We start from the raw sequence: 11676 nt of genomic DNA, 5'->3' as shown, positions 1-11676 counted from the left end.
TTTATATTTCCTGGAAAGTTTCCAGGCAAAATAATGTCTCTGAAACTGCATTAGCTTGGTATCAGTTCATAATTCGTAACAGGAAGAGATAACCGTTTATTAAATAAATGATTTGGAATATTCTTTCCCTTTTGTCCCTTCAAAAAAATCTTAATTATGACTCATATTACATTGCTAAATATATATTTGAGGCTTAATGGGGTTTCAGATTAGGCCAGCAACCCCATTTGTCTCACAGTTTAATGCTCAATTAATCTTACTGCAATCTTAGTTCAAGCAGTAGATACTAAAGATTGCTAAGGGTTCTTCTCAAGATGCTGTGATGACACTACATCTTGGTAGAAAGAAAACAAGGGCAACAGATTAGTAGTCGCAGTGTCTCTGTGTAATTGTGATACAAGTCTATTTTAGAACAAGATTCTAGTCCAGTACTTGGGATGACATTATTTCTCATAATAAACTAAGGAATGGGACAGCAAGATAGGTCCAAGTGAAAGTGCTGACATTGTTAAAAAAGAAAACGGGTATACTATCCATCCAAATATAGTGTCTCTTAATTTTGTCCTAGAAATATATACAATGAAATAATGAACTTGTGGGAACAAGGAGTCATATTTGGAGACCAGTTTTATGGCAAGGTGGTAACATAAAACAACACATGTAAAATATTTTAATCCACACTGGTTAATAAATAAAAGTTCTGGAAAATATGAGTTGGAAAATTTTAGTTAAATAATTGTTAAAATCATAAAGATAAGGAATATTCTGTGGCATTCAATGCTCCAGATACTGATAGTGACTAAGAATGTACATACTCATCAAAAAAGATCAGAGAAATTGATAAAGTCCAAGAAAGGCATTAAACACAGGAACTCTCAAGTCTCAGCTATAGTCACCAGAAACCATGAAGATCTTGTTTTATTTGTTTTATTTTTCCCTCTGTGACTGCTCCTACTTGCCGACAGATAGGATGCCAGGCTAGGTGGAGCCTTGATCCAAGATGTGACATTCTCATCTAGAAATTCTGACCCTGTAATTTTTTATGTTTACCTTCTTTTAGATTTGCATTGCCACAGAAAGAAGAATCTGGGTATATGAATGCACAAACAAAAAAAATGTGGAAAAATGAGAGGAAAAAATAATCCTTTTTCATGCAATTAAGAAAGAGGACAACAGAGATTTACTGCAAATTCAAATCCTAATGTATCATTATTCTTTAGAATCTACTAGACCCACTAGTTCACTTGAAACAGTTTTGAAACCCTAATTGTTGTGCCAGACTGAGTGGCCAGGGCTTTTAACTTTTCCTTAAAGAGATAACGCTTATCAATGCTTGGATTATTGCATTGCTTTGAATTGTGAGCATATCCCAAATTTTGTGTTAATAGTCTAGATAATTACATACTAAAGAATGTAGTAACCATTTAATGCCAAAAGACAATTTTGAAAAGGAAAACAAAAGGTAAAAACAAATTGAATAAAGACAATATAGATCTTTTTCACTTAAGACCTAATTCATAGAATCAAATAATTGTTTAGTTTGGAAAAGACATTTAAGATCCAACTTGAAACCCCATACTGCCAAGTCCACCACTAAACGATGTCCTTAAGCACCAAGTCTACCTGTCTTTTAAATACTGCTAGGGATGGTGTCTCAATCACATCCCTGGGCTGCCTGTTCCAGTGCTTGACAACCCTTTCTCAGAGAAGAGATTTTTCCTAATATCAAATCTAAATCTTCTCTGGGACACCAAGATGTTATTTCCTGTTGTTCTATTGGTAGGGACAGTAGAACAGAACAGCAGAAGGAGAAGACACCTTCAGGGAAGTTGATAAAGGAAGGAACCTAGGCAAGCAGGATGCAGCTCAGCTCTGTAAGGCTGAAAAGGCAGGAGTCACGCCAAACAACAGTATTGTGCTCACTCAAGAGCTGGGGTCAAGGAATGACCACCTAAAATATTACAACAGTGGATGCTGAAGACCACCAAAGAAGATCCCTGAAAGACCACATAAGGACTTCCAGCAAGGGGTGCAACTATGCAAAATAAAGTAACACATATATGTACTTTTATTCTGTTATTTCTATCTGCAAAATAAAAGAAATATTTTTCATTTTTCTGTAATAATATCAAGTAAGCAGGGATAGCTAATGAATATGTAATCGGTGTGTATGATAAAACTGTTCACCTGATGCTTGGTGCACTCAATTAGAGGAAGGATCCTCCGAGTGACCAGTGAACTGTAATAAAGAAAGCCTGCCATCTAATACTCAAAACTCTCTTAGAAAGTTTCTATTAGACCAATTTTGATATCACTATTAGTATTTGGGAGAAGAGACCATCCTCCACCTCACTGCAACAAGGTCCTTGTTTGTTATCTGTCCTTTCGGGTAGATGGAGAGAGTGATAAATGTCCTCTGAGTGTCCTTTTCTCCAGGTTAAAAATCCCCCAGCTCCCTCGGCCTCTCCTCATTGGACTTATTCTGCAGACATTTTGCCCGCTCCATTGCCCTTCTTTGGACGAGCTCCAGCACCTTGGTGTCTTTCTTGTTGTGAGGGGCCTGAAACTGGACACAGGACTAAAGGTGAGGCCTCACCAGACCCAAGTAAAAGTGGATGATCCCCCCTGGTCCTGCTGGCCACACTATATCTGATAGCCAGGATGCCATTGGCCTTCTTGGCCACCTGAGAACACTCTGGCTCATGTTCAGCTGCTTTTAACCATCACCCCCAGGTCCTTTTGCCTCCAGGCAGCTTTCTAGACTCTCTGCCCCAAGCCTGTAGCAGTAAATGGAGCTGTTGTGACCCAAGGGCAGGACCTGACACTCCACCTTGTTGAACCTCGCACAGCAGGGCTTGGGCCATTGATCCAGCCTGTCCAGACCCCTCTTTAGAGCCTTCCTGATTTCCAAGGGATCAACACACTCACCCAACTTTGCATCTCCTGCAAACCAACTGATGATGCACTTGATTTCTCATCTAGGTTATCGAACAGAACTGTCTCTGACACGGAGCCTTGGGGAACTGTCTCTGACACGGAGCCTTGACAAGCCACCAGCTGGATGCAATTCCATTCATCAGCACTCCCTGAAGCTGACCATGCAGCCAGTCTTTAACACAGCAAGCAGTGCACTTGCCCAAGCCATGAACAGCCAGTTTGTCCAGGAGAATTCTGTGGGTAACAGTGTCAAAACCTTTACCAAAGTCCAGGCAGTCAAGATCCACAGCCTTTTCCCTCATGCAGTGAGTGGGTCACCTTGTCACAGACGGAGATCAGGTTGATCAAGCAAGACCTGCCTTTCACAAACCCATGCTGCTGGGTCTGATCCCCTGGTTGTTCTGTATGTGATGCATGAATAATAAAATTAATTAGATCTCTAAAGAATAATTATGAACATTAAAATACATAAATAGATCCAGAAATGGGCAAGAGTTATGAATTTTTTTTGGTAATAATGAGAATAAGAATATTTACAGAATAAACCAAGCATCACTGTTATCAGAAGATTCATATCACAGTCTTCCTCAAATGTCATAGCTGAGTATATAAGAAAACTATAACATTTTTTTGGAAACCTTCCTAGTTTAATCATATCATAGCTTGATCTCATGATATTCAACCATGAAAGCTAACAGAAATAATATATTGAAAAGTAAAAAATGGAAAACAACTCAGGCATTTCATTAAAACATTTGATTCCTCTATCTTGAGGGATGTTAATGAGTTGTTAGAGATCTACTTCTAGGAAAGAAACATAGAAACCCCTTAATGTTAGGATGTTTAAGTGCTTATTTTTAAAAAGGTATAAGGTTGGGAAAACACGTAAGAAAATCTACAAACTTATGCTTTCACAATGAATAGAAGACAGCTAAGTTTTTAAAGATATGTCTAGGTCTGGAAAGATGAAATTAGGTATGTCTTTCAGTCTGTAAATATTTAGCATAATTAGTCTCAATTCTTTGCTCCATAGGAACTTTTTCAGTTCAGAAATGCCACCTCCCAACCCTTCAATATATTTCCAACATGAAAGCTTTCTCAGAAGCATTTTAGTTGTTGCAAGTAAAAGGTAGTTAAAATCTTAAAAATCAGGCATAATTTCGCATATATTACACAATATCACTTAAATAAAATTAAAAGATATCCTGAATGTTTTGTCTTCTCTCCTCTGAAGGGCATCCTGAAGATAGATTCTACCTTATAACTTCAACATTTGATCCCTGATATGTTAAAATACAAAATTACAGTATCTTACGTACTTCTTTTATTTATGATTTTCTTTCTTACTTTCCCATTTTGCACACCATATTCAGCTTTTTATTTGACTAGACTTTCCTTTCAGATCATCTGAAAAGGCAGAAGTTGTAGGTACTGTTAATAATTGTGGCAGACTTCTATTTCTTTTAATGGTTTTAGATAAACAAGACATAGACTATCTCCCTTGTAGCACCTTTTCAAGTTGAGTGACAGCAGGTTGCACATCAACGCTTCTTCATATACTTGCCCATCCTTGGACAGTTTTCCATCAGCTTTCAAAATGGACAATGGAACATTAAAAAAGCAAACTTGAGCCAGAAGGCAGATTGTCTAGAAGTCCACCGTGACCAGAGATGTCTCACACCTCCTGCCTCAGACTTGCCTTCAATGAGGATATTGCTGGACTTAGCTCAGCAGAGGTGACTGGTGTTTCACAAAAGATTCCATAGGCAGAACTTTGCAACACGACCTTCCTTCCCAGTGCAGCTGATGAGCAGCCAGCTTTTGCTTGGGCTGGGCAGAGTTGGCAAAGGGAAAAAGACAAAGCTTTTGCTACCTACAACTACTGCCAGCCATTCTGTAATACCTTTGGTCACGTTCAGGTCCTTCGCTCTACCCTGGTACCAGAACTTACTGGGGTGCTCAGAAATTCTGCTGCTTCCTTTGTCTTTTAAGAACAGAGCCTAACTTGCTTAAATTTTGTATTTTCTTGATTTTTTGGAGGTTTGATTTTTGTCTGTGTGTGTGTCTTGTTGACTCTATGAAACAGGAAGGAGGGAGGGAAGAAATAATTTCCAAGGACATGAGATTCTGTAAGGTTCTGTCATAGCCTTCTACCTCAAGTTCAGTCTTTTTAAATAAATGGCATGGCAAGGCTGGAGCTGGGACTTGTTCTGTAATCCAATTGCTCAGAATCAAAATGTGCCAGAGGCAACATTTGATGATGGGTTTTAAAATCCAAGAGCTCTCTCTCCAGCAGTACTGTCCAGACACAAGGGAGGATGCTGGGCTGGCCCTGTGACGGTGTCAAACGCTCTTGATACCCCAGTCTGGTATTTGTCAAAGGCAGCAGCTGCCAGTGGGATTCAGCACCACTACTTTCCTCTGTAACACAAATAGCTGGGCAGCAGTAGCTTTAGGAAGAGAAGGGTAGGGTTGAAAACTACTGTAACTGTCTTGTTTGACATAAGAATTTCTAAGTATTTCTAAAGATTTTCAAGTTCTTTACTCTTTTCTGACATAAAAGTCAGCAGGTGCTCTAACTTGAGGAAACTGAGTGAACCCATCTCTCTTTCTCCCACCTTCCTCTTGAAAGCCCAGTGTTTTGTACAGATAACTAAACCTCAAAGTAAATCTGACCTAGTGCTTTTTCACATGACTATGTCAAGTTCAGCAGTCAGACCTCTGAAAAGATTCATTGGAGTAGTACTATAAGAGTAGACTTAAGGTCTCGAAGAGCAAATCTAATCTCACATGTCTTTCTCTAGGATGACGAGTCATCTCAGGTTGCCTGGTGCTGGTATGACTGTCTAAAACATTTAACAGCTCTTTCTACTTGTTAAGGAAGGAAAATGTGATGATGACTTTCCAGTTCATTTGGCAGCACTTTCCCCTGAGTTCTCCTTGAATTAGTTACAGTTGCACGTCAGAATTGATTTGGAAACAGGGCCTAAAAGAATACAAATACCTGAGTGAACTTGTGCATTCAGAGCTTGCAGTTCGGTGGAGTAAGAAAGCGCATGTGTTTTCCAGGAATCTATTAAAGAGCAAGTAGACATTAAATACATACATGGTGAATCTACAGAATGAAAAGTCACAATTAAAAATCAAATAAATAAATCAAAACATTAAAAGTAGTTAAATAAGCACCATGAAGTTCACTCATCATGCTGTGAAGTTGAGATTATTTGGCACACATTTTTGTTAAGGATCATTATGCGGGGTGTGGAATCCTAAACTGACTAGCAAGTTAAATCTCAGCAAGTATTTTAGTGAATCCAATGTGTTGACTCAAACAGATGAAGTATATGTGTCTGTAGGACTCACACAAGCATTCTGCACATGATTTCTTACTTGGAGAAAGTGAAAATTCCTTCAGGCACTTGGAACAGCTCTGGTTTGCCACTTTCCATCATTGATCCTACTTTTGTTGAGATTTTATATTTTACTGTGTAAAACAACTAAGTTTAAAGGTAGTCTAAATCAAAGTCTAAATCAAAGGTAGTGGATTAACAAAGACATCTTTAGCTCACACTATATTAACTAATTTAATGCCAACCTGACATACAGAAAATGTTTTTAGGAAGCTATTAAAGAACTCTTCCTTGCAGAGATGGGCACGCATCTCTTCTCCATACACAGACAGATCAGTGACAGAACACAGACAGATAGAAGTCCATAGAAGAGTATAATTTTTCTCAAGTCATTCACAAAAATGTTATATAGTATCTGAAACTGAAGTTCTGTTCAGTCCTGAAAATGCAGCATCATTTATCCCTTGATAAAAGGGACCTCATTGCTTACTTCTACCTCCGTGTGGTCTACTCAGAAAAGGAGGGACCACATATCTTTGTCTCCATATCATGACATAGGAAGACTTCTTTTCTTCTGCACTTGTTTTTATTCTTTGAAATTTATTACCTCATGTTTCACCTTCAGAGTTTTCTAATTGATTCAAGATCAGTTAGGTGAACGTACATTGTCTGAATTTAGACTTCTCTCCAGTTTTTAAGCATTTCTTAGCAGTCTCTGAGCACCATGGTTCCATCAGTAAGCACTATTTAATCAGATTCGCTTCAGTTTTTCAAAGATCAGACTTTAGGCGAGAAATGTGAAATGAGAAAGACTTGCATTCTCTACATTGTCATGTGTTTTCCTATTTACTACCATTTCTTACATTATTTTGAACTTTTCATTAAAGAATTAGTGAATGCACCAAAGTAGATTATTAGTGGTTAAGTAAAAAGGCATTGGAACAAATGATACTTTCTGACAATAAGTTATTATTTTAAAAAGTTTTTTAGCCTTATCTCTAAGCTTGGACTACGATCTTCATATATTCATTACTGCAGATTTTCACACAGTTTAGTGAATTCTCTGAAAACAATTAGATCACACAGTTCTTCTTCCAAGATAAATTCTGCTGAGGCCACATAAGTATTTCTGTTGTCAGTCTTCATAGTGAAATCAAGAGAATTATGGAGACAATGTTGTTTTTAAATGTCAGTTACAGGTGATCTTTGAGCTGGTATAAGAAGAGTTTTGTTGCATCTGTATGTAGTCAATATGAAAAATATTTTCTGTTTTTCTATCATTAATTGCTCCATTGAAACCTTTACTTTTTTTCAATGATTACTGCTAGTTTTCTTCCTCTGCAAGGCAGCATATGACAGGAATGATCTAGTTTTGGAATTAAGAAGAGACACACAAGGATAAAAGCATTTAATGATGAGAGGTGGATTCACAGGAAAGAGCTGCAGCATTTATTCGCACAATATAAACTAATAAATATACGTAGGTATTTACCTATGTATATTCATTTACTTCCTTTCATTATTGGAATGTAGATCTACTTTCTTGGCTGAACAAAAAGTTGATGGGTGGTACACTAATTTAACTGGATGAGTGGCTGTTGAGATACTTCCAAGTACAATGGACCTAGAGGGCAGATGGTCGTGATGAATTTGCATGGTGGTGCTTAGAAATCTAGTGAGTCTGGCTGGGGATAGGTAGAAGTCTGACATTGTCAACTTAACCTCCAAATCGAGTTACTCCTTACAACCATCAAATTACTCTTTACAACCCCTGGTGGGCTGTTGGTGTGTTGCATTGCTCGGTTTGGTTTAGCAAGCCGCAGCCTTCTCAGAAAGCACTGAGAGGCTGCTTAGGATAGAGTGGCAGTTCCGCTCTCCTGTAGCCCTTCCAGATGGCCCTGTGTACCTGCTCCAGCTAGCTGGCCTCCACAACATGGTTACAGTAAAGGAGCCGATAAGGGTCTCTCCATGAGGGCGTCAGAGGAACTTATATTGCATGGTGACAAGCCAATTTCCAGAGGCAGAGAGACCACGTGGTCCGGGAGCCTGGATCTTTTCTGGGGATGAGGGAGGCGGAGAGAGCATATGGACAAATGATCTCAGGGCGCAGGGGCAGTACTGGAACCAATAGGGAGAACCTGAGGGAGCGGCCAGGGCTAGGGGCAGGGGAAAGGCAGGGGAAACAATGTGGAATAAGAAAAGCAGTGGGTAAAGTACAGCACCACATTGGGGGCTTGTGGGCTGCTGTGCATGAATATTGAAAGCCTTCAACTGGCTTATGGAATATTATTGAAGGTTTGTTAATGAAGGAACTTTGTGAAAATTTATGAGACAGAAATGTCTATTCCTACTTATTTTTTAAAGAAATCTCAAGACTATGATTGTAGGAAAGGAGTTTGTAAATATTGTGCTGAAATTATATGGCTTATCCACCATTTCAATATAAACAAAGCTGCGAGAGATGGGAAAATCTTGGTAAGCAGGCTCTCATACATTGTTCATTATATAATTTATGTTATATGTATTTATGATATAAAATTATTTATCTCCTTAAACAATGATAACATGTTAAATAAGGAAGGTGTCCAAGCATGATGTAGTTTCAAGCTGATCTAAGGCTTAGTTACAGTTGGTTTTTGGTTTTGGTTTTTTTTTCCCATTTTGTGTATTGCCAGCACTCATTAGTGGTCTTTCAGAGACTCTCACACTTAAAAAATTAAACAGTTTAATTGAATAAGTGTTTAAAAAGAATTGTTTTCCTCTTACCTATAATATCACAACCTAGATCCATGCATTTAGCAGCAGTTCTTTCTTAATCACATGAAAACAACACCCATGCTGTCCAGCTGTTCATTATGAACTGACTGTTCCTCATATACTATACACATATAGTCTCAAGTGACCACTTCATGGTAGTCCCAACTAGCTACTTCTAGTTGGCTTTTCAAATCAGAGCACTTGATGATAAATTAGGAACTGGCCATGAGATTGTGGCAAAAAAAAATAAGATATGACCAGCCTAAGCTGAGCTGAAAGTTATCAGACCTGCATATTTTGTTCTGTAAAAAATTGCATTCTGTGCTTTGAACTAACTCAGGTTTATTGCTTTCTCTCTAAACCAAACTCTGCTTTCCACGTGTGTAGGTCACATGGTACTGCTTCTACACAGCAGGTCTACATAATCACTGCTATCCACCTTTTCTCTTACTAAGGCAACTCTTAAAACTCCTCAGATCACCCTCAACTAGGAAAGAAATGATCTGGGAACTTTAGCCTCTTGCAGCTAATCTAACTGTCTATTTTCATGCACAGCAAGCTGCCCAGGTATTTAGCAATAGTTGAGAAGCTGAAAAAATAACATGTCAGGGTCTCCCCCCCCCCCCGCCATGTAGCCCTGGGAGAGGGGCCCTGGCGGGGAGGCACAGAGTTTCCCTAGCCCCTGGTCAACCTTGTTCCCCATTGGTTGTTTTGTGTTCCCTTGCGCAGGGAAAGGCCCTCAGGTCCCGTGACTGTAACAGACCCAGCAGATCTTCAGCCATGCGGCTGGAGAAAGAAACATCTCTGAAACATCTATCAAGAATTGGTCCATATATACTTCTTTTCCACGGGCCTCGTTGTTTGATACACGTGTATTACAGTATCTGCACTATAGCAAATGGTAGAGAATTGCGAGCAGAATGACCCCCGATCCCTAAGCGACTGATTTGTGAGTAAACCCTAGAAACTTTGGATTCCTCTTCTTGTTTTTGTTTTGCTATTCCATATCTAAACTATGGAGGAACCATGGGAAGACTCTTGGCTCTCCGAGCTGCATATGGACATTTATCTTAAACTTGAAAAGATTCTTGAACAACGATTTGTAAATCTTAACTTAATTCAAGCTCAAAAGGAGCTGAAACACTTTCTTTCATGGTTGTTTAAGAACTTTTTCTATGTTTCTTGGGATTTAATTCTTACCAAAGACTTTTGGAAGACCTTTTGGACACAGCTAATTTTTGAGGCAAAATATATGCCGATGGAAGAATATTTTTGTGAATATTATTTAATTACTGAGACTGTTGAGCAATGTCAGCTGTGTCCTGGCAAAGGGAAGCCTGGCTCAGGGACTGTGCGACCCAGACCACATGGACCGAGCCCTCTGTGAGCAGCAGCGAGGCAATTCCCGCACGCGGGCGGAGCCACACGGGCTGCAGTGTCGGCGGCAGAGCGAGGCGAGGCGGGAGCGGCGCGACCCGGCAGTGCCTGCCTGGTCCCGCGCAGCGCGTGGCGGAGTGAGCCCCGTGAACGCCCAACTGAGAGGAGCGGCGCGCGGGCGGCGGCAGCGGCGGTGGAGCAGAGCCGTACCCAGCCAAAACGTGCGCTGGAGCAGGGTGTGGGGGGTCATTGCTCGGGGGCCCGACCGAGACGTGGATGCAGTGCCTGGCAGCGGCAGTGAAGCTGCAACCAGAGGAGGCGATGCACGGAGAACTGAGCGGCCTGGCCCGGCCCGGCCTGGCCCATGCCGCCTCAAATGCGACCCCAGGAAGAGCACGCAGGCACGAGCAGCCCAGCCCCAGCAGCCCTGAGAATTCCAAAATGGGAGCGAGCAAAACCGAAAGAGAAAGCAAAAACGCAGCAAGACAGAAAACAGCAGCCGCTCGGAAAAAGGAAAAGATCACTGTTTCATGGCTAGCTCAGTCGGTAGAGCATGAGACTCTTAATCTCAGGGTTGTGGGTTTGAGCCCCACGTTGGGGGCTAGACTGTAGGAGCTTGGGTGGGTTGGATGGTCAGGACGGTCAGAGATGAGAGATCTCTGAAGTCAGATCTTGGAACATGTGGTTTATTGCAGAGGGCGTGGGTACATGGGCACTGCTTAGAGCTGCCAGACGCAGCTCTGAGCAGGCCCAAGAGAGCAAGAGTGTAAAAGTAAGGGCAAGTAGGTAAGAGTGGAGTAAGAGTGAGTGAAGAGGAAGTAAGTAAGAGGGTAGTAAGTAAGGGGGTAAGGGCAGAAGTCCTGGTTACAATACAATAAATCATCTTCTGTACTGAATATTCTAATTTTCACTAGCCAATCTAATACAAGATACAAATCCTATAGCATTTCCATACAGCCTATAAGAGTTCTTATATTACCATAGAGTGTTACATCTTAACTCCTAAAAACTACTCTTTGGACCCCTTCTGCTGAGCTAGTAGGGTCTGCTCTGACCCTTGGACCTGTCTACAAGCAGAGGGTACTGTTCAATCAAAAGGGAATTACCTTCAGTCGGCCATACCATTGTTTTCTAGTTGTTCAGTAACTAAGACTTGGTATATCAAAGGTGGCCTTCATTTCGATGTCGCTTATAGTTTTCATATTCCCAAAATCTTTTGTCAGGCAATCATATTTATAAGGCTTTCCTGTTTCAT

At 40.4% G+C, this 11676-nt stretch overlaps 1 non-coding gene across 1 annotated transcript; it reads left to right on the top strand.

The window, feature by feature from the left end:
* Positions 1–10949: 10949 nt before the first annotated feature.
* On the top strand, positions 10950–11022 carry TRNAK-CUU. Its single transcript has one exon. It is a non-coding gene; the product is annotated as a tRNA-Lys (tRNA).
* Positions 11023–11676: the final 654 nt, after the last annotated feature.

The sequence above is a fragment of the Corvus cornix genome, chromosome Z (genome assembly GCF_000738735.6).
Source record: "Corvus cornix cornix isolate S_Up_H32 chromosome Z, ASM73873v5, whole genome shotgun sequence".
In the NCBI taxonomy this organism is placed as follows: domain Eukaryota; kingdom Metazoa; phylum Chordata; class Aves; order Passeriformes; family Corvidae; genus Corvus; species Corvus cornix.
This window is presented reverse-complemented; position numbering and strand designations above follow the sequence as displayed.